General features: G+C 41.0%; 1 protein-coding gene and 1 long non-coding RNA gene across 2 annotated transcripts in view; one reads left to right on the forward strand and one right to left on the reverse strand.

Moving 5' to 3' along the window:
* Positions 1-5,916, reverse strand: part of LOC122813576 — a 541,961-nt gene extending 536,045 nt beyond the window's left edge. The window contains exon 1 of the long non-coding RNA XR_006366710.1: positions 5,693-5,916. This is a non-coding gene — a long non-coding RNA (uncharacterized LOC122813576). The remainder of the gene's footprint in view (positions 1-5,692) is intronic.
* Positions 1-23,182, forward strand: part of PAPPA2 (pappalysin 2) — a 2,663,723-nt gene that overhangs the window by 2,584,584 nt on the left and 55,957 nt on the right. The gene's annotated exons all lie outside the window — the stretch shown is intronic.

The following is a 23,182-nucleotide window of genomic DNA, read 5'->3' on the forward strand; positions in this document are numbered from 1 at the left end:
CCAACAAAAATTAAATTATACAATACAAACTGAAGTTGAGAAAATAGAAAAAATGTTTATGCATGGCTTATAGATCAAAATTCATAAAATTTTCTAATGCACTTAAAACTTTGCACTTCCCCCATTTGCCATTAACCATTCAAATGCAATGCCCAACATTTCCTAAATAACAGGAAAGATCCATGATTCTACTTTACTGCAAAAGATATTTTGTGTGATAGGAAAACCCTTTCCATTTTAAATATATCAGTAATACCAAAGTTATGATTTTCTAGTCAAGTTTCAAATATGTCATGTTGTATAATACTAGCCAAGCTATTAATATTAGATGGAAGTTATCCTGCCTTCATTATAAATTCCTAACACAACAACTGACGGTCACCTACCCTGCACATGGAATACTTATTCCCCTAGTCTGCACATAAATGCCATATTCATATACCTATGAGAACAGAAATGCCTCTTTCTGTGACTCAAACATGCACTTATTCTGCAACTTTTACCTTTTCAGTTGCCCTAGTAGCTCATATTATCTTTCATACACAGTGGTTGAGCCAGCCCTAGCCACACATAATGCTAATACCCAGGTCCTGTGTCTTTTCTTTGTACTACTACTCAGCATTCCTGTACAATTTTTCATTTAAACCTGCAAAGGGCAAAGTCATAACTCCCATGACACTTTCAGCTGTTGTAATCTCTGACTTAAATCCATTTTATTCTAATTGTGTCTTTCATAACTCTTGTTTCTTTTTATTTCACCATGTTCCTTATACAGCAATCTAATTCCTGTGTAAACTTGACCAAGATTCCAAATGAATGGAAACATTGCAGAAAACTTTCAACAGGGAACAGTGCTCAAAGCAGCCTAGATTAAAGATCTTTCTAAGTATTTATAGGGAATGTAAGGCATTGAATTAAGCAGAGTGAAAGACTGCCCCAGATCTTACCACTGGTACAATGGCTCCCGATGTACTTCCATAATATTCAGCTTTATGGGGCCTCACTAGATATAAATGATGAAACCCAACATCTGTCAGTTTGCAGATGGCACCAAATGGAGCCAATTTATAAGGATGCAACCATGTTTTATAACGCTGTGCTACAGACTTACAGATATTGGCACTCTATGAGGAGCGAGAAGCAGGACAGTAACGAGATGGACCATATTCAGAAAAACAGATTGTTTACAGGATAAGGAAGAGAAATAAATAGCACAGAGGGAAACTGAATGAAAACAGTGAACACCAAAATGGGAGGGGGCAGTTTTTTGTAGTGGAGGCAAGCTTCAAAGGGTGAAAGAACAAAGATGGCCAAAGAGTGCAGCATTTGCATCGCAACGTATGTTAGACAGATACTCTTAAATATTTACATCCCTTGTGGGTAACTTGTAAGTCAACACACATGCACAGAGACAAAATGCAACTTATTTACTTTTGGATCCATGGAATACATAGACGGAGTAAGTAATCTCGGGTAAAGCTAACCACCAAAGCAGAAACTAACCACCAAAGCAGACATCTTAGTGTAGCAGTGTATACTGAAAAAAAGCCAATATTGTGGTGATTAAAATGTCTTGGAAATATATCTTGCTGAATATTAGCATGATGATGATGATGATGATTTGTCTCCACATTAATATTGTGGGTAATTTCTTTACTGCTGACAAAAGTGAATGTCTGACTGTAGATATCAGTCCATGAAAATGTACTACTCTTATATAAACCTGCTCCAATGTCTACCATAGTGCTTGCTCTAAGTCTTAGAATTATGTGTAGCAATGGAATTGTTATGGTGGCTTACCTACTGCCACACTAGCTTATATTAAGCTAGGGAAATGTGCATGCAGATTTTTGTAACTGCCTGTGCTTGAAATATTTTTTCTCTGTTAAGCCTCCATATAATGAGAATGCAATGTTTTGGAATGTGGTGCATTGTACTGCTTCCACATGTGTATCTACTTCTATATCTAAATCAATCGGGGGGATTCAATAAAGCTTACATGATATTTTTTACTGTATGAGTGTCACTAAGCAATGCGCACATGGTCATGAAAAGTTTTAGATTCAGTAAACTCAGTGTAGCAGCATACAGTGGTGCACACTCACCCGCAAATACAGAAATGTTCGTGGTATGCAAATTACAGCATAATTAGCTGAATTTGATGCTAATGAAGCAAATCAACATGATGGAGCAATTCAACAACCTCTAAAGCAGCCATGTAGACTCTGTGACCACGTTGGCTGTGTATTCCACAACTTTATGAATACAACCACGGAAAGGAGTCTACATGGAAACAAGAGCACGTGAAAGCTCAAACTGCCCTTAACATGTAACACAACACATATTCTGACCTAATTACACAGGGTGGATACTAGAAAATTAGTGTAACAATCATAATAATTCCTTTTTAAGTGCCATGACATAAATGCTTCACTCTCCCACCCTCAAATGAAGAATATATTTGTAAGTAATGCAGACATGAAGAATATATTTGTAAGTAATGCAGGCTGCTAAAATGTGTAAACCTCCATGAAACCGAGTATTATACTGTAATGTATGCATATGCAGGATGCAGCTGAAGGACTACAATAATTCTCTTTAACAGCATCAGGCTCCCGTGCAGTTTCCCTGCCTATACAGTTACTAACAGTGTAAATTCCAGGCTGTCGGCATGGTGAAGATGCAAATGAGGTCAAAACTCATTAGAATTGTTGAAGCTCAAAACAGAGTAACCATGTTGGGATGTTCACTTTGTGTAGGCACTTCCACAGTGTTTGTGCTGAATGCATGGCAACAGTGACTGCTGACAACAGGGGATGTGTCGGGTTACACTTGCAGAGGTGAACATGTAGGGTTGTCTAGGGTGAAAGTGCATGTAAGCAGTGCATATTCCTAAGTTTTGTGTCATCCTCTTTATTTATTGTTTGTTAAAATGTATCGGGTCTGTCTGCATTAATTTAAATTTTTTTAATTTTCATCCTTGTTTGCACAATGTGGCACTTAGTACAACCAGAAGAAACAGAATAATGAATAGCAGGTTGCTCTGTGTTGTTGTGTAACATGTATGTATTAGGGCTGGAATATAGATGGTCCTAGGCCTGACTATAGGGCTTGCAACCATTCCTTCACTTTTTTATGGTCCATGTTTGTGCAAAATCTCGAGAATGGAGGACATATCAATATTGTCTATGCTTATCTTATTTATGCAAAGATGCACGGAGGTGCAAAGGTGCATATAGCTGCGCATGACGCACTAATGAGCAAGTAACAGATCTGTTTAATAGAGGCTATTTATACCATAAGCAGATGAATTGCATGCTGATCAACCAATCCAACATGATGGAGCTATTCAATAATGTATGAAATGGCCATGTAGCCTACATCCTGGTATTTCCTTTATCCTTCAATACCACTGGACTATAGAGAAGAAAATTTTAACTGACACAATGATAGGGACTGCTGCAGCTATTCTACATCTGCATGTGCTAGAGGCTCCTGACAATAGGCCTTAGGCCCAGGGTAACTTTCCAGGTGCTACATGAGCTGGAGATTATAGAGTGCTACAGGGTGACAGGGACACATTACAAGAACTATTTGAGCTCTGCCATCCTCAACTCAGAGCCACCCAAGAAGAACCCATCCCAGTGGAAACTAAGGTATGGTTAACCCTTAGAATATTAACTACTGGTACTGTTCAATGAACAACTGGAAACATGACGGGTGTGTCACAGGCATCAGCCTCCAGGACCATCCACCAGTTTCTGTATGCTATGCTTCTACATGCATGTGAGCACATATTTTTTCCCCAGTACTTATGAAGTGAGGGCCAGCAGCTGTTTCACCATGTAGCACACTACCCTGACGTACTGGGTGCCATAGATTGCACTCATGTACACATTAAGGCATGACCTGGTGAGCAAGGTAGAATCTACATTAACCACAAGGGCTATCACTCCATCAACTGCCAAGTTTTATGTAATGGCCAGGGACGTATCTTGATTGTGTGTGCTGCCAGCCTTGGCAGTTATCACGACTCCCATGTCTGGCACTCATCACAGCTGTACCAAATGTTTGCTAGGGGGGACATCCCAGAGGGCCATTTACTGTGTGATGCTGGCTATGCCCTGGAACCATGGCTGATGACACCCATCAGAAGTGCACACGTGAACATGGAAGAATGCCATAAAGAGGCACATGCTCAAACTAGAAACATCATAGAGTGTGTGTGGGCTTCTGAAGTCATGGTTCTGGTGCCTAGATATATACCATGGAGCCCTGCAGTATATGAATAAAAGACGTATAATGTGTCATGAAATTATGCAAAAGTACTGAAATGAAACATTTCACCCAAGAAACCCCTTTAGTAATGTCTCCAGATATACATACACACTAAAAAGTTAAACATTTCACAAAAGCATACCGCAAAATACAAGGAAAGACACTATGTCTTACAACCTTGTCATCTGAAAGAGAAAAAATTGTTCCTCGTTTGCGGCATGGGAACAGCCCAGTAAACAAATCTGTAATTGCTTTTCAAATGTAGAAAACCTGCCCCATCAGCTCAAAAGTTGAGCTGGATTTCTCGAGTTATTGCAGTTATTTATTGCTAACAGTCGACTTTACAAATTAGCACCTAGGTGGGCCCAGTGGCGTAGAGTTTGTGCTAGCCAGTGTGGTCTTTGAGTTTGCCAAACCTCCCCCTCACAAAATAAAACATACCTTTTGTGGGGATTTTCCCAATCATACCTGTCAGTCCACAAACATTTAAAACATAAAAGAGAAGCCAGGTGCTCTTGATTATGCGGAATGCTCCAATCGACCATAAATGAACCCACTGTTCTGCAATGAACAGCTTTGACTCTGCTGCACAGCTTTTGATTGCAAACAATTACTGCCAATCGGCATCAGGAACCCCACAGCAGCCCCTCTTGTGGCAATCTCCTAACCTTCCAAAGCAGCCCTAGCTATTCCAATGTTCATGACTTGGCTATTTCTCCCAGGTTAACATAAACACTGTTCAAATCTGTTGCATACTGCTTTCTTATTTACTTCTCTTTCCCTGAAGCTCTCAGGCCCTTGTAAAATGCACTTGACACTCTCTTTCTTGTAAAATGCATTCAACACTCAACCGTATCTCTCAACTTTGTAGCACAAGCCATCTGGAAAAAGCCAAAATTTATGGGGGGGAGACAAAGCCAGGAACATATTTGAAATATTACTTGTATAATCTTAGAAAAGCTAGAATAAAAGGTTTTTGTTACCATGCATTTCCAGAAATTGCTAATACTGTATAATCTAACAAAGTTCTGACTAGACACAATCTACAGACAGAGAAATCCAACAAATTCAACCATCAGCCAGTTAAGTTCACAGTGTCTTTACAATCAACACAGACAGCTAGAATAGACCATGTAGCTAAATCAACATTTAATAAGCCAAAGCTGTAAATTGATAAAACAGTTTACACTGTATGAGGTGTATCTGCTAGGCAGGTTACTGTATAGACACCAGAAACAGTTAGCAAACTAACAAATATCCTAGATAGATCCAATCAAAAATACACATTAAATGCAGAGCTAAAAATCACTGCAGTATAGCTGAATGCAAATACCTGCAATGGAGTATTGTTAGTAAAGCAGATTTCAAAAAAGAAAAATACAATATTCTACATTAAATAAAGATAAAAAATTACCTTAATCTGCTAAAGTATCCAAAACCTTACAATAAAACCACTGAAATGATGGCTCATACACACCACTAAGACTTGCAGGAGACAGTAGAACAGTTAAAAGTGAAAAAAGATGGCACCAAACACTGGCTGAGACTGTTTGAAGGTAGCAAAGCACAATGGGAGTAAAAAATGAAAGTACAGGACAGGAATGTGTCCAAAAAGGCTAGGTACAGGAATACATACAGAAAGTGAAACTAGACTGCATCTATCAGAAGAAACCTATCACTGGAAATGTTAGTCGAGTACAGTAATCACTATTTAGACTATTATAGAATATTTAATGACAAGAATGCTAAGGAAATTGTAAAAGGAAGAGAAATAAAAGGTATTGAGCTGTAGTATAAGGTAGTAGGGTTTACTAGATATCTCAGAGTTAACACAAAACAGTGAGAGGGGGTAAAAAGGAAGGAAGGACATTTAAGGGGGGCCAGTATTTGCAGAAGAATAGAGATGAACAAGGGTGATAGTAAAGATGGTGCCCAGTGAAGAGAGCCTTATAAAGAATGTATAGGTTAGAGGAGAATGATAAAATTAATTTCAAACACTTTATTTTGGTGTGCTGCAGGCAGTAGATTAAAAGCACTGAGCTTGGTGTAGGTGTTACTTGAAATTCATGTTGGGTGATTTGGACTTTACAGCTTCATTTTGAGGTGCTGCAGACTGGAGATTTAAAGCACTGAGCTTGGTGTAGGTGTTACTTGAAATTCACGTTTAGTGATTTATAGACTTTTACAATCTTAATCTGCTAAAGTATCCCAAAACATAGAGTAAAACCACTGAAATAATGGCTCATATACACCACTAAGGCTTGCAGGAGACAGTAGAACAGTTAAAAGTGAAAGAAAAAAGATCATAGCTTATCAAGTGGAGGCGATACACATTACACAGGACATTGAGTTTGCAGATGCTGAAAAGCTTGTTAATTTTATCTCTTATTACACAATTCACAACAGCCAAACTTTTGTACACATCAAATACTATCTTGGAGATGTAATAGAATTGTACAACAGTTCAAATGACTCAGTGTGTGTTCCCAGATATAGTCTCTCAGTTTGCACTGACTGCTTCTGAGGATATTTCACACACACACACACACACACACACACACACACACACACACACACACACACACACACAATCAAAAAACACTTTTTCCCATCAAACATGGGGATAACATTGAAACTCCAGCCACATGGGATTTGAACCCAGAACCTCAGCAGTGGAAGCATGACTGATAACCCCACCAGCACAATGCTACCCTAAGGATATTTCAAACAAGAAAACAGTGTGCAAAGTTGCTATGCTCAAGTAAAAATGAAGAAATTTAGTCACAAATGGTTGAAATGCTTTGTTTGCAAGTCCTGGTGATGTGACTTTCCAATTCATATGTTCTTCATGTTATGGGAATTGCAAGAAGTTGTATTCTTTACTGTCACAAACTGCGTTATTTGTGGAGATTATGATATTTGCATAGTTGTGCTGTATAATGACTTCTCAACAAGTGTTTTACTTTAAGTAAAAATGTATATTTCTAAGGTGATCCTTGAGTGGCTTGAAAGGCGACATAAAGTGTATTATTTTTGCATGTTGAGCAGATGAATGGCAAACTTTATTTTTCAAATATCTTACATCAATAAAGGCTGACTGAACAGATAAGCCTGTCCATAAAAGAGATGTGCTGTTTGAATATTTGCAATAAATTAATGAAGAGGTGGAAGAAAAAGATACTTGAAATAAGAAATACTGACTACAACAAACCAATTATGCATGCTTCCGCATGGTTATACATTTTATAGTTCTAGTTTTAAGCATTTATTTACTTAGAATCAGTGATAAAATCTCAGTAACAAGTTAAATAACCTTATTAAGATAATTAAGGACAAAATGGCTTGAAACAAGCAAACTTCTCTTACATAAAAACTAGGAAAATCTTGACAAGAAAATAAAAACAAGCATTATTTCCTTGATTTAATATGTTTAATCTTACATAGATTTCACTTTTTGCAGTGTACTATAAGTTCACCTGCAGTCATATTAAATTCAGACTTGTTCTGTGGCACGTGTGATAAGTACTGTGTCCTTCTATTCTCACTGCAATCAATGCCATGTGTGTGTCTCTACTCAGCGCAGTAGGTGTGCTATCTTACAATTACTTCAATGCATGGCTTGTTAGTGTTTTCATACTTGCAGACGTGTACACATCCATTTCATACAAACCTCATAACCTCTTATCTCCCACATGGCCTGCTGATTTCATACACTATAAGTTAACCTGCAGACATGCAAAAGTCAGACATGTGCTGGGATGCTTGTGTATAGTACTGTGTCCTGTATTCTGTGTACGTACAGAGGTATGGGTTCTGTTCTCACTGCACTCAACTGTATTTGTGTGCAACAGATGTTACTTGACATTACAGGGATCCATTTATACCAGCATGCAGGACACTGTTATCACAATATGCCCAACAGACAATGCTAATGTATTCAGCTATATCAGATTATTGCATATCCAACCATCTCACCAGGCCATGATCAGACTCTGACCTGGAGCCCAGGCAGATGTCACCTTAGGTTCATATGAAGTTACTAGGAAGAGGACTGGTGACAGGTATGCGTTGGGGTATGTCTGGTGGGGACGTGGGGTGAAGTTTACCCCAGGCTGTCTAGTAGCAGATTGGCAATTGCCCTCAAGGTCAGTATGAGTGGTACCATCCACTACTAGTTGGTCATAAAGCTGGACCTTCACTTTTAGATGTCTGATGGCAATTGCCCTCAAGGTCAGTATGAGTGGTACCATCCACTACTAGTTGGACATAAGGCTGGGCCTTAACTTTTAGATGTCTGATGTAGCTAAAGAATGCCTCCTGATTATGTTTAGCTAGAGTTGGTACTTTAGGTTTCTATGGAGCTTTAGAAGACTTTTCAAGATAGCAGATTTCCCTGTTCAAGCTTTGTCCTTCCTCTGCTGAGTCAGTTCTCTCTTGTTCTTAGACATTACTTTCTTCCACTAGTTGATTACCCTATGTTTGCTTGAAGCCCACTAGGGTAGCGTGTTTTCTATGAGGAACTTGGTTTGATCTGTTCATGTTCAACCAACTTTATACATTTGTATAGCTGTTTATACAGGCCATTTGTGTATACCTCTGTAAAGGAGTCATTGTTGACAGTGGCAGCAGGGGGGTTGCAACTCTTTATGGCATCAGTTAGGAGTCTATAGTTTGCTCTGGAGAAATGTTTCATCCTTTTGGCTCTTCAGGGGGTGTCGGGTATGATTGTGAATGTGAACGAGAGTAAATCATGATATGGCTAGACCGGGGGGGGGGCAACACACAGGTGTTAGTGCAGAGAACTACTATGTTGGTCAGTACTAAGTCTAGGACATTCAAGCCTCTTGGTGGGAGTGCAGACTGTTACACAGTATGTGTATTAACAAAGTCCAGGAACCTTAGGGTGAGTGTGTTTGTGCACATATATAACTCCAAATTGATGGAAGGATAGTTGAAATCACACATGACCAAGGTAATTGGCTGTCTAATGAGAGACTCAGTTAGATCCAAGTAGGTAGAGTGGTCCTTGTGGTTCAGGGTGGGGGATCTGTAGCTATCTATATGGAAGAGGGTTTTACATACAGTTAGTTGGAATTGGAGTAGTGCTACAGAGTCATACTCTTTGACCAGTCTTGCAGTGTATTTGTCTTTAATGAAGATGTATACTATACACCTCCAGCTCTGCTTCTTTCATGCTCGGTTTGATGTGTGAATGTGTGGAAGGCATTGGCCTTGAACCATGTCAGTGTGACTGCACAGACATGGGCATTTTCCAAGGTAAGGAGTTCTTCCAGTGAGTGCAGTTTCATTTATACTCCATGAATTAAGCAGCATAACCTTCAGTTTGTCTGTGGTGGATACTTTTACTTTTGGACTTTACTTCTGAGATTGCCTAAAAAGGCCACTATGGGGGAAGAAAGCACCTTTATATAGTATTTGAGTTGCGTCTCCAGTCAGTCAGTACAACATGAACTATGATAGAGTCATAACAGTACTTGTTGTTGAGAGACTTGAGTGTGGGCCTGATCTGAAGGACCCTGGCACCTGTCAGACAGCTGACTGTGACCTTCCACTTGTCCAGGCAAAGGGGACATCTGTGTCTCACTAAGGAGTCGCTTATGATCAAAATATTTGGTTTTGAGGTGTTTTTCCTGAGGGGCTTATTAGCAGAGACACTGGTGTTTGTGTTATTATGTGTAGTGGATTCTGTTGGGTCTGCACTGTGTGCAGCAGGTTTGCGCTTGGAAGGTCTCTGATCTTTAGTTAGGTTTCTAGCAATTACCTCCACATATGTGGGTTTATGTGTTGTGAGCTTATGTGCAACAGGTGAATTGTGTGTGCAGACATGTTTGATATCTGGTTTGTTGTTATATGAGAGAATTAATTACAAATTCATAGCATAGATACAGCTCTCACATGTTGTATTACTTTGTTTTAGCGGATACAGGTTTAACTGGTTGTCAGTAAACATGAGACAATTGCTCTGTTGCCTCAGGATGCCCATGTCCATCAGGCTTCCTGGGGACGCGGTGGGAAACTATCCATCCATTATTGAAGGTATATACTGTAGTAAGTAGTGGGGAGTGGGCTAGATGGACCAGGTTTTGGTGTAAGACTAACAAAATGTCTATCCTATGGAGGGCTAGGGTTACAAAAATGTGTCAGTGTTTCACAATGCGCACCTGAGTTGCTCGCAGGGCAGCAGCTCAAGCTCTGAGCAGCTACGGTAAACCGAGTGCAAACACCCCAGAATACAATTAAACTATTTTAAACAAGTAAACCAAGGGAAAAAAACAATAGGGAGCCTTATTGCATCAGTTCCGGAGTCAGATGGGTTTTTGGCTGCACAGTTCTGCCAGAAGGGTTCAGGGGCTCCTTCTTAATGTAAGAGGGCTGGTTTTAGTGCTCAAATGATAACAAACTGTCTAGATTTAGCAAGCCTGAATACAACCTATGCTATAAAATGCTGAATTCTTAGAAATCCAAAGTGCATAAGATTGCAATCTCAACAGAAGCACAATCATTTTAAATAAAGCAGCAACCCAGTAGAATACTCAAACAAGAGTGTAGACAACAAACCTTCCTAGTGTGAAATAAGTGGTCTGGAACAGAAGTGCTTAACCCAGAACTAAGACATTTTCTCAGTGACAGACATAATAAGCCTTCAACCAGCAAATCCCAGCTTAGAAGGAAGTAGACTATCCTCCTCTGCCACAAGAGTCTACACCACAAACTTTCCTACCCGCTCCTCCCAATAGAGTGTAGACTACAGATCTTCATAAAGTAAGACAACTGGCTTGAAGCCCAAGCGCGTAAACCAAAAGTAATAGGGTTAGAATCACAGTTACAATGTAATGCAATACCAGACAGATGACAGTGACATGTCTGTTAATCTACCCACATACAACATGTCATGGTTAGTAGGCCCTGTGCTATCTTGATGAGAAAGCCCTGTGATCTGTCTAAGTGCTGCATGTGTCTGATGAGGTTCCTGCAAAAGAGGGCATTATACTGTATTACTGTTCTGATGAGTTTGACTACAGTGCTGTCATACAATCTTGAGATCTACTTGTGAGGGAATGTCTTATGATGTGCACCATATGTATGCACTAGAAAACACTAAAGAGAAAGGTTATAAAGTAATGACACACATTGCAGTTCCTGACATCATGACCCTTACAAGAGAATACACTAGAAAGTACTGTTATAATGATGCTATCCACTGTATCATTTGGCAAGGCAAATATAACTGGCCAGTACAAGTATCAGTTCAACACAAATACAGATAAACTAGGCACTAACATAGCTATGTACCCTGTGCATGAGTCACAAAGCTTTTGTATCTCTGAATCCAAAAGAGAGAAAACAGGGATATGGCACAGTTATCATCACTTGCACAGGGTGCTGGGTTTATAGGTTCATAGGTAGGTACTAGGCTATCTGCTGAAGGCATTTATAAGCCTAGCCAAAATGTGTTGGCTTTCGCCGCCCCCTTAGATTAGTTCCCTGTGCCTCTGTCCAGCAGAGCCATTGAGGTGATCCCTGGGGTAAACTTAATATTTCCCATCCACTCATCAAGGGTTCTCTTGAAGAGGGTTAGCGAGGAGCTCTGCCTAATGTAGATTGGAATCTTGTTCCAGAGCATGTGAAGTCTCTGGGACAGAAATCTATCCCTCAAGCACGTCCTGTTTATTGTTGTGGTGAGGTTTAGATCCCTGGAGCATGTGCTCGAGGGGATATGGTTTTCTTTAGGTGGAGCATGTCCATCAATTCTGGGTTGGACATGGCCTTGTATGTCAGGCAGAGATCACCTCTGAGTATGTGGTATGCAACCAAGTACAGCTGGAGTTTCTTCAGTCGAGCTGCATAGGGCATCTGCTTGAGGCCAGTGATCCTCTTGGTGAGGTACTTCTGTGGTCTTTCCACTTGTTGCAGGTGTCTTGTAAGGTACATCCCAAATGGGACATTGTACTCTATGATGGGTCTGATTAGCGATATGTAGAGGGGCCCAATGACCTCTTTCGATCTGGATGCAAAACCTTTTGTGATTAGGTGGGCCACATAGAAGGATTTTCTAACCACTTTGGCAATGTGATTATCAAAGGAGAGGTTACTATCTACGTGAGTCCCCAGATCCCTTATTACATCTTCCATATTTAGGGGGCTACCACCTATGTGGTAGTTTGTGGGTACTTTGTTTTGTTTTCCAAAGGGGATGACTATGCACTTTTTGGCATTTAGCTTGAGGCCATGGTTTTGACACCAGGCATCTGTCTCAGTGAGACCCTTTTGGAGGATGTCTGTGTCAGCCGGAGAGTCAATTATAGCCCTTAGTTTGCAGTCGTCTGCGAACTTGGTCAGCCATAGTCCTCCTGTGCTTGCCTGTACCTCTGAGAAGTATATGCCGAAAGGAGGGGTCCTAGGACTGAGCCCTGGTGAATGCCACTTGTAACCGGTTTAAAGTCAGACTTAGCTCCCACAACTCTTACCATGTGGGTTCTCTCCATGAGCCAGTTGGCAACCCATCTCATGATGTAGGGGTTTATGTTCAGGCTGGTGAGCTTGTCTATAATACCTGAGTGGGGAATGGTGTCGAAGGCCTTTGCAAGGTCCAGGTAGGCTGTATGTACCACCTTTCCCTCATCTATAGCCTTGGTAACTGTCTCAAAGAAGTCCACCAGGTTTAGGAGGCATGATCTGCCCTTAACAAAGCCGAAATGGGTAGGGTCCAGTGTTTGGAGGTTCCCAATGTCTCTGTTAATGAGATCCATGATGATGCGCTCCGTAGCTTTGCAGACCAAGCTAGTCAGGCTTATAGGGTGATAGTTCCCAGGGTCCGTTGTGGCTCTACCTTTGTGGAACAGAATAACCATTGCTGTGCACCACTCTGTGGGCACGTAGCCTGTGGAGAGGCTAAGTTTAAACAGTGTGTTTAGGTGAGAGGTTAGTTCATCTTTGAGCTCATGTAGGATGCAGCCTGGGACACCATCTGGTCCCATTGATGCTGTGTTTTTGGCTTTGGATAGGGCTGTTTTAACCTGAGTGTCTGTGATTTCAGGGGCACTACATTCTTTTGGTGTAGTTATGGGCCCTTTTGGGGGTGAGGGGGGGTGAAGTTTGCACTGAACCTGTCTGCAGGATGTTGGCTATATCAGTCGGTTCAGTGTATTTTGTGCCATTCTGCACTAACTCCTAGCATATTGCTGATACTGATCAGGGATGACTTCCCTTCTTGGGATTTTACTCTTTTCTGCACTAGTTTCCTCCTTCTATTGTATAGCTTGTTTATGGCAGGGGTCCACCAGACTGGTTTCCTTTTCTTGGAGGAGTGAGTCTTGTTTTTTTTGGGATAGCACGATCCATTCATTCTTGTAGGTGCACATAGAGTGCATTAGTAAAGGATTTTGCAGCTTGGACAGCATTATCCTTTAGCATGGGGGCTTTGAAACTTCCCACCTCTTTCTTAAGTAACGTGAAGTTTGCTTTTGAAAAGTTTTTCATGGTGGTTTCTTGACCAGGGGTGGTGGCGGAATGTGGATATCCAGAGTAATTAGCTTATGGTCAGATCTAACCAGTGAGGGGTTGACCTCCAGTGTGGAATACCGGTCGCCCATGTTGGTGATGACCAGGTCCAATATGTTGTCACCTCTGGTGGGGGTGTTGACCAGTTGATCCAGGGCATTTGAGTTTATAAATTCTAGGAAATGTTGGGCAAGGGAGTTTGTACTTGAGTAGTTCTCCCAGTTCATGTTTGGGTAATTGAAATCACCGAATATCAGGGTGTTTGGTAGGACCTTTATCTTTCCCAGTGTTTCCAGGAATGCAGAGTGGGGGTCCTGGGACATGGTGGGTGATCTGTAGCAAGCTATAATTTGAATAGCAGTTTTTCCCATTGTTAGTTGCAAGTGGATGATCTCTGAAGCATCGTGCTGTGCCACTAACCTGGAGGTGTGGGTATCCTTGATGAATATGGATACTCCCCCACCTTTTATATTTCGGTCTGGGTTTTGTGGCCAAAATGTATGGTATGAGTTGTAGCCTGGTAGTGCTGGGGTACTCTCTGGAGCCTTAAACCAGGTTTCTGTTACTGCACATATATCGATTTTCTCCATACTGAGGAGTGCCTCGAGTGCGTGCATTTTGAGGTTTAGACTTCTGGCATTGAGTAGCATTACCCTCAGTTTTTTGTTACTTGTGCTATTTACGGCAGTGAGTTTGTCTTTTGAGCCTTACCTAAAAAAGGCACTATGGGGGTGGAAAGAGTCTTGGCCAGTATTTGAAAGCCTAAGGGTGACAGGTGCAAGCCGTCTCTAGCGAAGCAGCGTGGCTTGTCGAGCATGTCATCCCAGGCTGACAGACACTGGATCCCCTTTGAATGACACCAGAAGCTTAGCCAATTGCTGAAATTGATAATTTTTTCTGTATACCATGGTATCATTCTTGGTGAGGGCAGGATGCTACTCAGGGTCAGGGTCATACCGGCTTGAGCTACGTGATCCGAGAGCTCCTCCATGTCTCTTTTCATGTAGCCCAGGGAGGTATGGCTCAGGTCATTCACACCAACATGGACAATGACAGAGTCATATTTGTACTTGTTCTGGAGTGACCTGAGTGCTTGTGTTATGTGGCGGATCCTGGAACCCAACAGGTAGCTAACAGTAACCTTGTTCAGCCTAGTGAGTGGGACGTGAGTGTGCCTGACTATAGAGTCACCTAATACTAGTGTGTTGGGTATGTTATTTTGCCTTAAGGGCTGTGATTGCATGGCACACTCGTTTTGTGAAGTATATGTTTCATGGTTTGTGTTGGGGTGGTGGAGGTTGCTTGGATGTCTGCTTTGGAGGTCTCTTTTGCTTTTACAGATTTTTATTTAGAGCCTGCAAATATGTTTTTGTGTATTTATGTGTGTTTTTTGCCGGTCCTGATTTCATAGGTCTATGTGAGACTGGTGTTGTGATGCAAGTAATTCCCTTCTCCTCTTGACTGCCTGGTCCAGTCTTGGGTTGAGAGAGCTTAGCCTCCAGTTTGGCTGTATAATTGCATCTCTCACATGTATTAATGTTTGGTGGAAGGAGGAGAGGGTTGTCTATGTACATGAGGCAATTGTGACATTGCCTCAAAATGCCCAGATTCACCAGTTGGACTGGGGAGTACACCTGAAACTGCCCTTTGGACATGCCTGGATAGGTACAGTGAACTGTTTTATTGATTGGCTAGTAAGGTCGAATAGAGGGCATTGTCCTTCTTTACAGTATAGGGGGTCTGGTGCTAAGGTTTATTAGTGCTTGCTATGAGTTTTGAGCAAGTGACGGGATGAGAAGTGAATGGTTTGAGTGCTTAAGTTGAAAGTTTGTCTAGTTCCAAGGGAAAAATTGAAGAGTAGACTTTGTGGAGCCAGGAATACTTATATCCTAGCTAACCGGCGCTGCCCGGCACGCAAAATCACGCAAATGCGGGTTTTATAGCAGGGAAATGAAAGAGATAGAAATTAGCCCAAAATGGCCAATAAACTACTAATTTCTGGGCTGAAACCACTCCTCCAGGGACAGATAGGCTGCTCAAAGCTCCAGCTCTCACAGTGAACAGAGAAACTTCCTTCTATCCAAGTAAGGTATGGGCAAACACAGAAACTTGTAACACAGCCCTGAATTCAGCACTAACTTGAAAATTGGACTATACTAGCTCAGAAAAGCGGGAAAACAAGTATTTTTTTTTTTTTTTTTGTTTTTTTCAGAAAATAAAGCAGATACAATAAAAAAAACACTTTAAATGCACAGAAATGGTATCACACTTCAGTGTGTAGCCTACAACAGTTAAACAGGTAATTTAAACACAAAAATGACTTTGTTAAAGTGCAGGCCGTAAAATAAGTACAATATGTAGCTGAAAAAGTGCTTTTTAAAATCACAGAAACTCTAGAAAATCAGCATTTTAGGTGGAATTAGCTAAACACAGCAAGAAAATGCAGAAAAAGTATACTCAGTCACTCCAAAGTCTCTTTTTTGTCTCTCTGCTGCTGTAGACCTCTGTAGAGTACCAGGCAGGAGCTTGCTGAGCTGTATACTAGCGTAATACCTCGCAAATGCTGGTTTTATAGCAGGGAAGAAAGAGATAGAAATTAGCCCAAAATGGCCAATAAACTACTAATTTCTGGGCTGAAACCACTCCTCCAGGGAAAGATAGGCTGTTCAAAGCCCCCTCTCTCACAGTGAACAGAGAAACTTCCTTCTATCCATGTAAGTTATGGGCAAACACAGAAACTTGTAATACAGCCCTGAATTCAGCACTAACCTGAAAACTGGACTATACTAGCTTAGAAAAGCAGGAAAACAAGTATATATTTTTTTTTTCAGAAAATAAAGCAGATACAATAAAAAAATCACTTTAAATGCACAGAAATGGCTATCGCACTTGAGTGTGTAGCCTACAACAGTTAAACAGGTAATGTAAACACAAAAACAACTTTGTTAAAGTGCAGGCAGCAAAATAAGTACAATATGTAGCTGAAACAAGCTTTTTAAATCACAGAAACTTAAGAAAATCGACGTTTTAGGCGGAATTAGCTAAAGGCAGAAAGAAAATGCAGAAACATTACACTTAGTCACTCCAAAGTCTCCCTCTTGTCTCTCTGCTGCTGTAGAACTCTGCAGGGCACCAGACAGGAGCTTGCTGAGCTGTATACTAGCACAAAAACCTCACAAATGTGGGTTTTATAGCAGGGAAATGAAAGAGAAATAAATTAGTCCATAATGGCCAATAAACTGCTAATTTCTGGGCTGAAACCACTCCACCAGGGACAGATAAGCTGCTCAAAGCTCTCTCTATCACATGTAACAGAGACACTTCCTTCTATCCAAGTAAGGTATGGGCAAACACAGAAACTTGTAACACAGCCCTGAATTCAGCACTAACCTGAAAACTGGACTATACTAGCTTAGAAAGGCGGGAAAACAAGTATTTTTTTTAGTTTTTTAGTTTTTTTTCAGAAAATAAAGCAGATACAATCAAAAAAACACTTTAAATGCACAGAAATGGCTATGACACTTGAGTGTGTAGCCTACAACAGTTAAACAGGTAATTTTAACACAAAAATGACTTTGTTAAAGTGCAGGCAGTAAAATAAGTACAATATGTAGCTGAAACACGCTTTTTAAATCACTGAAACTCTAGAAAATTGGTGTTTTAGGCGGAATTAGCTAAAGGCAGCAAGAAAATGCAGAAAAATGATACTCAATCACTCCAAAGTCTCTCTTTTGTCTCTCTGCTGCTGTAGACATCTGCAGGGCACCAGGCAGGAGCTTGCTGAGCTGTATACTAGTGCAAAAACCTCACAAATGTGGGTTTTATAGCAGGGAAATGAAAGAGATAGAAATTAACCTAAAATGGCCAATAAACTGCTAATTTCTGGGCTGAAACCACTCCTCCAGGGACAGATAGGCTGCTCAAAGCTCCCTCTATCACATGTAACAGAGACACTTCCTTCTATCCAAGTAAGGTATGGACAAACACAGAAACTTGTAACACAGCCCTGAATTCAGCACTAACCTGAAAACTGGACTATACTAGCTTAGAAAAGTAGGAAAACAAGTATTTTTTTTGGGGGGGGGTTGATTTTTTTTTTGGAAAATAAAGCAGATACAATCAAAAAGCACTTTAAATGCACATAAATGGCTATCACACTTTGAGTGTGTAGCCTACAACAGTTAAACATGTAATTTAAATGCAAAAACAAATTTATTAAAGTGCAGGCAGTAAAATAAGTACAATACGTAGCTAAAACAAGCTTTTTAAATCACAGAAACTTTAGAAAATTGGTGTTTTAGATGGAATTAGCTAAAGGCAGCAAGAAAATGTTGAAAAATGATACTCAATCACTCCAAAGTCTCTCTTTTGTCTCTCTGCTGCTGTAGACCTCTGCAGGGCACCAGGCAGGAGTTTGCTGAGCTGTATACTAGTGCAAAAACCTCGCAAATGCAGGTTTTATAGCAGGGAAATGAAAAAGATAGAAATTAACCCAAAATGGCCAATAAACTGCTAATTTCTGGGCTGAAACCACTCCTCCAGGAACAGATAGGCTGCTCAAAGGTCCCGCTCTCACAGTGAACAGAGAAACTTCCTTCTATCCAAGTAAGGTATGGGCAAACACAGAAACTTGTAACACAGCCCTGAGTTTAGCACTAACCTGAAAGCTGGACTATACTAGCTTAGAAAAGCAGGAAAACAAATTTTTTTTTTTTGTTTGTTTGTTTTTTATTTTTTTTTTCGGAAAATAAAGTAAATACAATCAAAAAGCACTTTAAATGCACAGAAATGGCTATCACACTTGAGTGTGTAGCCTACAACAGTTAAACAGGTAATTTAAACACAAAAATGACTTTGTTAAAGTGCAGGCAGTAAAATAAGTACAATATGTAGCTGAAACAAGCTTTTTAAATCACAGAAACTCTAGAAAATTGGCATTTTAGATGGAATTAATTAAAGGCAGCAAGAAAATGCAGAAAAATGATACTTAATCACTCCAACATCTCTCTTTTGTCTCTCTGCTGCTGTAGAATTTTACAGGACACCAGACAGGAGCTTGCTGAGCTGTATACTAGCACAAAAACCTCGCAAATGCAGGTTTTATAGCAGGGAAATGAAAGAGATAGAAATTAACCAAAAATGGCCAATAAACTACTAATTTCTAGGCTGAAACCACTCCTCTAGGGACATATATGCTGCTCAAAGCTCCCTCTCTCACAGTGAACAGAGAAACGTCCTTCTACCCAAGTAAAATATGGGCAAACACAGAAACTTTTAACACTGCCCTGAATCCAGCTCTAACCTGAAAACTGGACTATACTAGCTTAGAAAGGTGGGAAAACAAGTATATATTTTTTGTTTTGTTTTTTTCAGAAAATAAAGCAGATACAATCAAAAAAATACGTTAAATGCACAGAAATGGCTATCACACTTGAGTGTTTAGCCTACAACAGTTAAACAGGTAATTTAAACACAAAAACTACTTTGTTAAAGTACAGACAGTAAAATAAGTACAATATGTAGCTGAAACAAGCTTTTTAAATCACAGAAACTCTAGAATTTTGGCATTTTAGGTGGAATTAGCTAAAGGCAGCAACAAAATACAGAAAAATGATATTTAATCACTCCAAAGCCTCTCTTTTGTCTCTCTGCTGTGGTAAAACTATGGCAGGGCACCAGGCAGGAGCTTGCTGAGCTTGCGGGGGGTGGGTAGGAGGCCTAGGCTGACACAAAAGGTCGGTGAGTGTGTGTGAGGGGAAAGTGAAGCAAGCAGTGTGCGTGTGTGTGTGTGTGTGTGTGTGTGTGTGTGTGTGTGTGTGTGTGTGTGTGTGTGTGTGTGTGTGTGTGTGTGTGTGTGTGTGTGTGTGAGTGTATGTGTTCATGAAACAGCCAAGATCAGTGCTAGAGCTACATCTTGGTATGTTGGACAGGTGTGAGCCATGCATGTTAGTGGTGGCAGTTTATCGTTGTCACCCCAGACCATGAAAACTGCCTCTGCCAGGAGTTGTATTGGCACCTCCATGCCCAAGGTCAGATGGTGTGCTGCTACTTGAGTCTGACTGATGTCTGCTTGACATGCTCCCTTCATGGGAACATCCAGTACCATAACCCCATGGCCTGCCATATCTGGGTGTGTACAGCACAATGCCTGATGGACCAGCGGAAGTACTGCCACTACGAGAGCCTGATTGGGAATGGCTACTTTGGCTCTCAGCAGATGCTGCAGCTTACCTATGACCACAAGGACATTATTCCCCTCCCAGCATATGTTCCATCACAGATACTGCTCGGTCCATGACAGACACCCCTTGGTCCATCACAGATCCCCCTCATTCTAACATGTCATTCATCCGGTCCTGGGAATCGACAACACAGTGGAGGCAATCATGCATGTCAGAATGTGCCACACCTACAACCCTGAGTATTTGCCGGGAGTGCCTTTCTGAACATGCCTGTGCCTCTATGACAGCTCTAAATATACATTGAGTGACATGGGAAGAGACACCTGCAGCAGCTGGAGAAGGGACAGCAGGCCCCCTCCAAGCACCCTTATCAACCCTCCTGCGTGGTACCTTGCCAACACTTTGGCTATGGCCAGACTCAGCAGGCACTGAAGCCACACTTCCCTGCTCAATGTCATCACTCTCCAACTGTCCTATATCTGCGGGCTCTGTGGACTGGGTAGGCATAGGCCTACTGGCTGTGTCAGGGAAAAAAGAAGGGTATATCTGTGGACTCTGTGGACTGGGTAGGCTTAGGCCTACTGGCTGTGTCAGGGGAAAAAGAAGGGGGTGGCTGGATGTCAACCTCTGTGTCAGATTCAACCTGTGCACCCATTGACTGTGCCTCAGTTTTGCCACCATACTCATCAGTGACTGATGAGACTGACATTAGGTAGCACAGGGCCCACATTCCCACTGTCATGATCACCTGTGATAAAAAGAGAGAAACACATGCATACATTAATACCTGCACAATTATGGTGCAATATATGCTAAACAACTCACAGTGCTACCAGTATTATTACAGACAGTACAACAATATATACAACAGGCCTAAAATTACACATGAGATTACTAAAAATTGATCTGTAGTGCTGAAATAAAGTGATTTGGCTTACTACCTGCAGGAGGCCTACGGTGCTGGATTCCTGATGGTCCTGAAAGAAGTTAAGCAAGAGGTAAGGTCAACATCATCACATTCAACAGAAAGACAGTAGATACTACATGTAGTCCTCTCCATCAGCATGACATTTTACTTTAAGTACATGGCTGACAGCACTGAAATCAGTGTATCACGATACTAATATTCAGTCTCCCACCCCCCACCCCCAAAACACAAATGGCTCAGAAGTAACTTTTATTTCAATTCTTTTACTACACAGCAATATTTAACAGGTCATATAACAAAACCTACTTGGAAGCTCTTCCTGGAACTGAGAAAGAGTTGCACCTACATCAAGGAGATATTGTGGGCCACTCTGCTGTGAGCTGTCCTGTGTCAGGAGATTCACCAGGAATTCCGCATTGGGGCTGAGAGGTGGTTCTGCATAATACCCATCCCTGGTTACCCTCTGATTTCAGGTAATAACAGCTGCCCACCTCTGTGCACCTCTGATCATGTCAATGGTCCTGTGGTGCACATGCTCTTAAGTATGGCCATGGCTGCCCATGGCATTTGTTATCAATGATTTCCTGCCATATCCTCATCCTCTCTGGTATATTTTGAAGACCTCTTGAAAGAAGGAAAGTGCCTTGTTGACTTAGCACATCCACTATTATGTTGTTTTCTGCCTTACTGAAGGGGGTCTGTGCCTCAATGACATTTTCTGTCCTAACCACAACAGAATGATAATACACATAACTTTCACATAACTACAAAGTAACTGTTACCAGATAAAACAGTAAAAGTAGGCAGTCAGTAGTACCCACTGGAAAAACATAAAACAGTCTACAGATGTGAAATACTAACAACAGGCAGGATGCAAAACAAGGAGCGTAGCAAGAACAGCATATCATTGTATATGCCACAGCAGTAACTCAAATATGCCCCCCCAAATGAACAGTCCATTGCAGTTTGTGACATAACAGTAAATTCTCTTTGCTTCCCCCACCCACTAAAGAACAGGCATATAAACCATTTTGCTAATAAAACACATTGGAAATTCTAAATGTGCATTCAAAGTACCTGTCCCTGAAACATTTGTAAATATACATCACACAGCTTACTATTTTCATGTATTGTCAATCATTCGTACCTCTGAAATGGCTTGACAAACATGGGCATTCCACCAGTACACTTCTAACTATAGCAAGTATCCTCACCATCAGTTAGTCTAGCTACAGATTTGACTTTTTATAATGGAGTAGCTTATTAATGGACTGCATCTTCTTAATTGACTGCATCTGTCTAGGCTGTGTTTCAGATATGCTAATTACAGCATAAACCGCTGAATTGCATGCTACTCAACCAATCTGAAGGAACTATTCAACAAGTTATAAAGCAACCATGTAGACTCCATGCTGGTTTTTCCTGTGGATTTCAAAAGTAGTGGAGTACAGACACAGAAAGTCTATAGAGACAGAATGTTAGGAGCTGCTGCTGCTTAACTCCATTTGTATGCACTATAGGCTGCAGGCAATGCTGATGCTGCTGCTGCCAATTGACTCGGCCGAGATGGAGAAGTTATTTCAGACCACATTTAACTTGCACATATCATGTATGTTGTGATATTGTAGAATGTTATAGGGTGGACAGCAGCATAATAAGGAACCCTGCAACCTCGGGCAGCCTCACCTCAGAACCACAGCCTTTACCTCCTCATGTATTGGCTGTGTACTGCTTGCATCACAGTCAATCCTGAACTAACACTGTGTCAACTGCTGCATTTACAAGGTAAGTACTGAACCTGTACTGTATTGTATAATAATATTATGACATGTCTTTGTATTTCATCACTTGGTACAGTAAGCAACTGCAAGGTGGGAGATTTGTACAGAAATTAATGTTATATGTGACAGCAGAGACTTATTTGACTTGCATGTGTCCATTAGCAAGTAATAGGCCTTAGACTTCAAAGATTCACATATCGATACCTCCCTAAAGTAATGATGATCACTGTATGCCCTCAGTTTAGCAACATACATTTGAAATGGGAAACTATAACAGAGACGTTTGAAAGTAATGAGACACATAACAGTTTGCAGCTTCACCACCCTCACATGATCAAACTGGCAAGATGCAAAACAAGAAAGTAACAAGAGCAACATAGCCTTGTTTGTGCCATAACAAAAGCTCAGTCTGGGTCCACCCACCCCCCCCCCCCTTTGAAAGAATATTATATACCCTTGCATGCTCCATGACAGGAACCCATGTTTGCTCC

This window comes from Protopterus annectens, chromosome 10.part0 (genome assembly GCF_019279795.1).
Source record: "Protopterus annectens isolate FY-2018-M chromosome 10.part0, PAN1.0, whole genome shotgun sequence".
Taxonomy (NCBI): Eukaryota; Metazoa; Chordata; order Ceratodontiformes; family Protopteridae; genus Protopterus; species Protopterus annectens.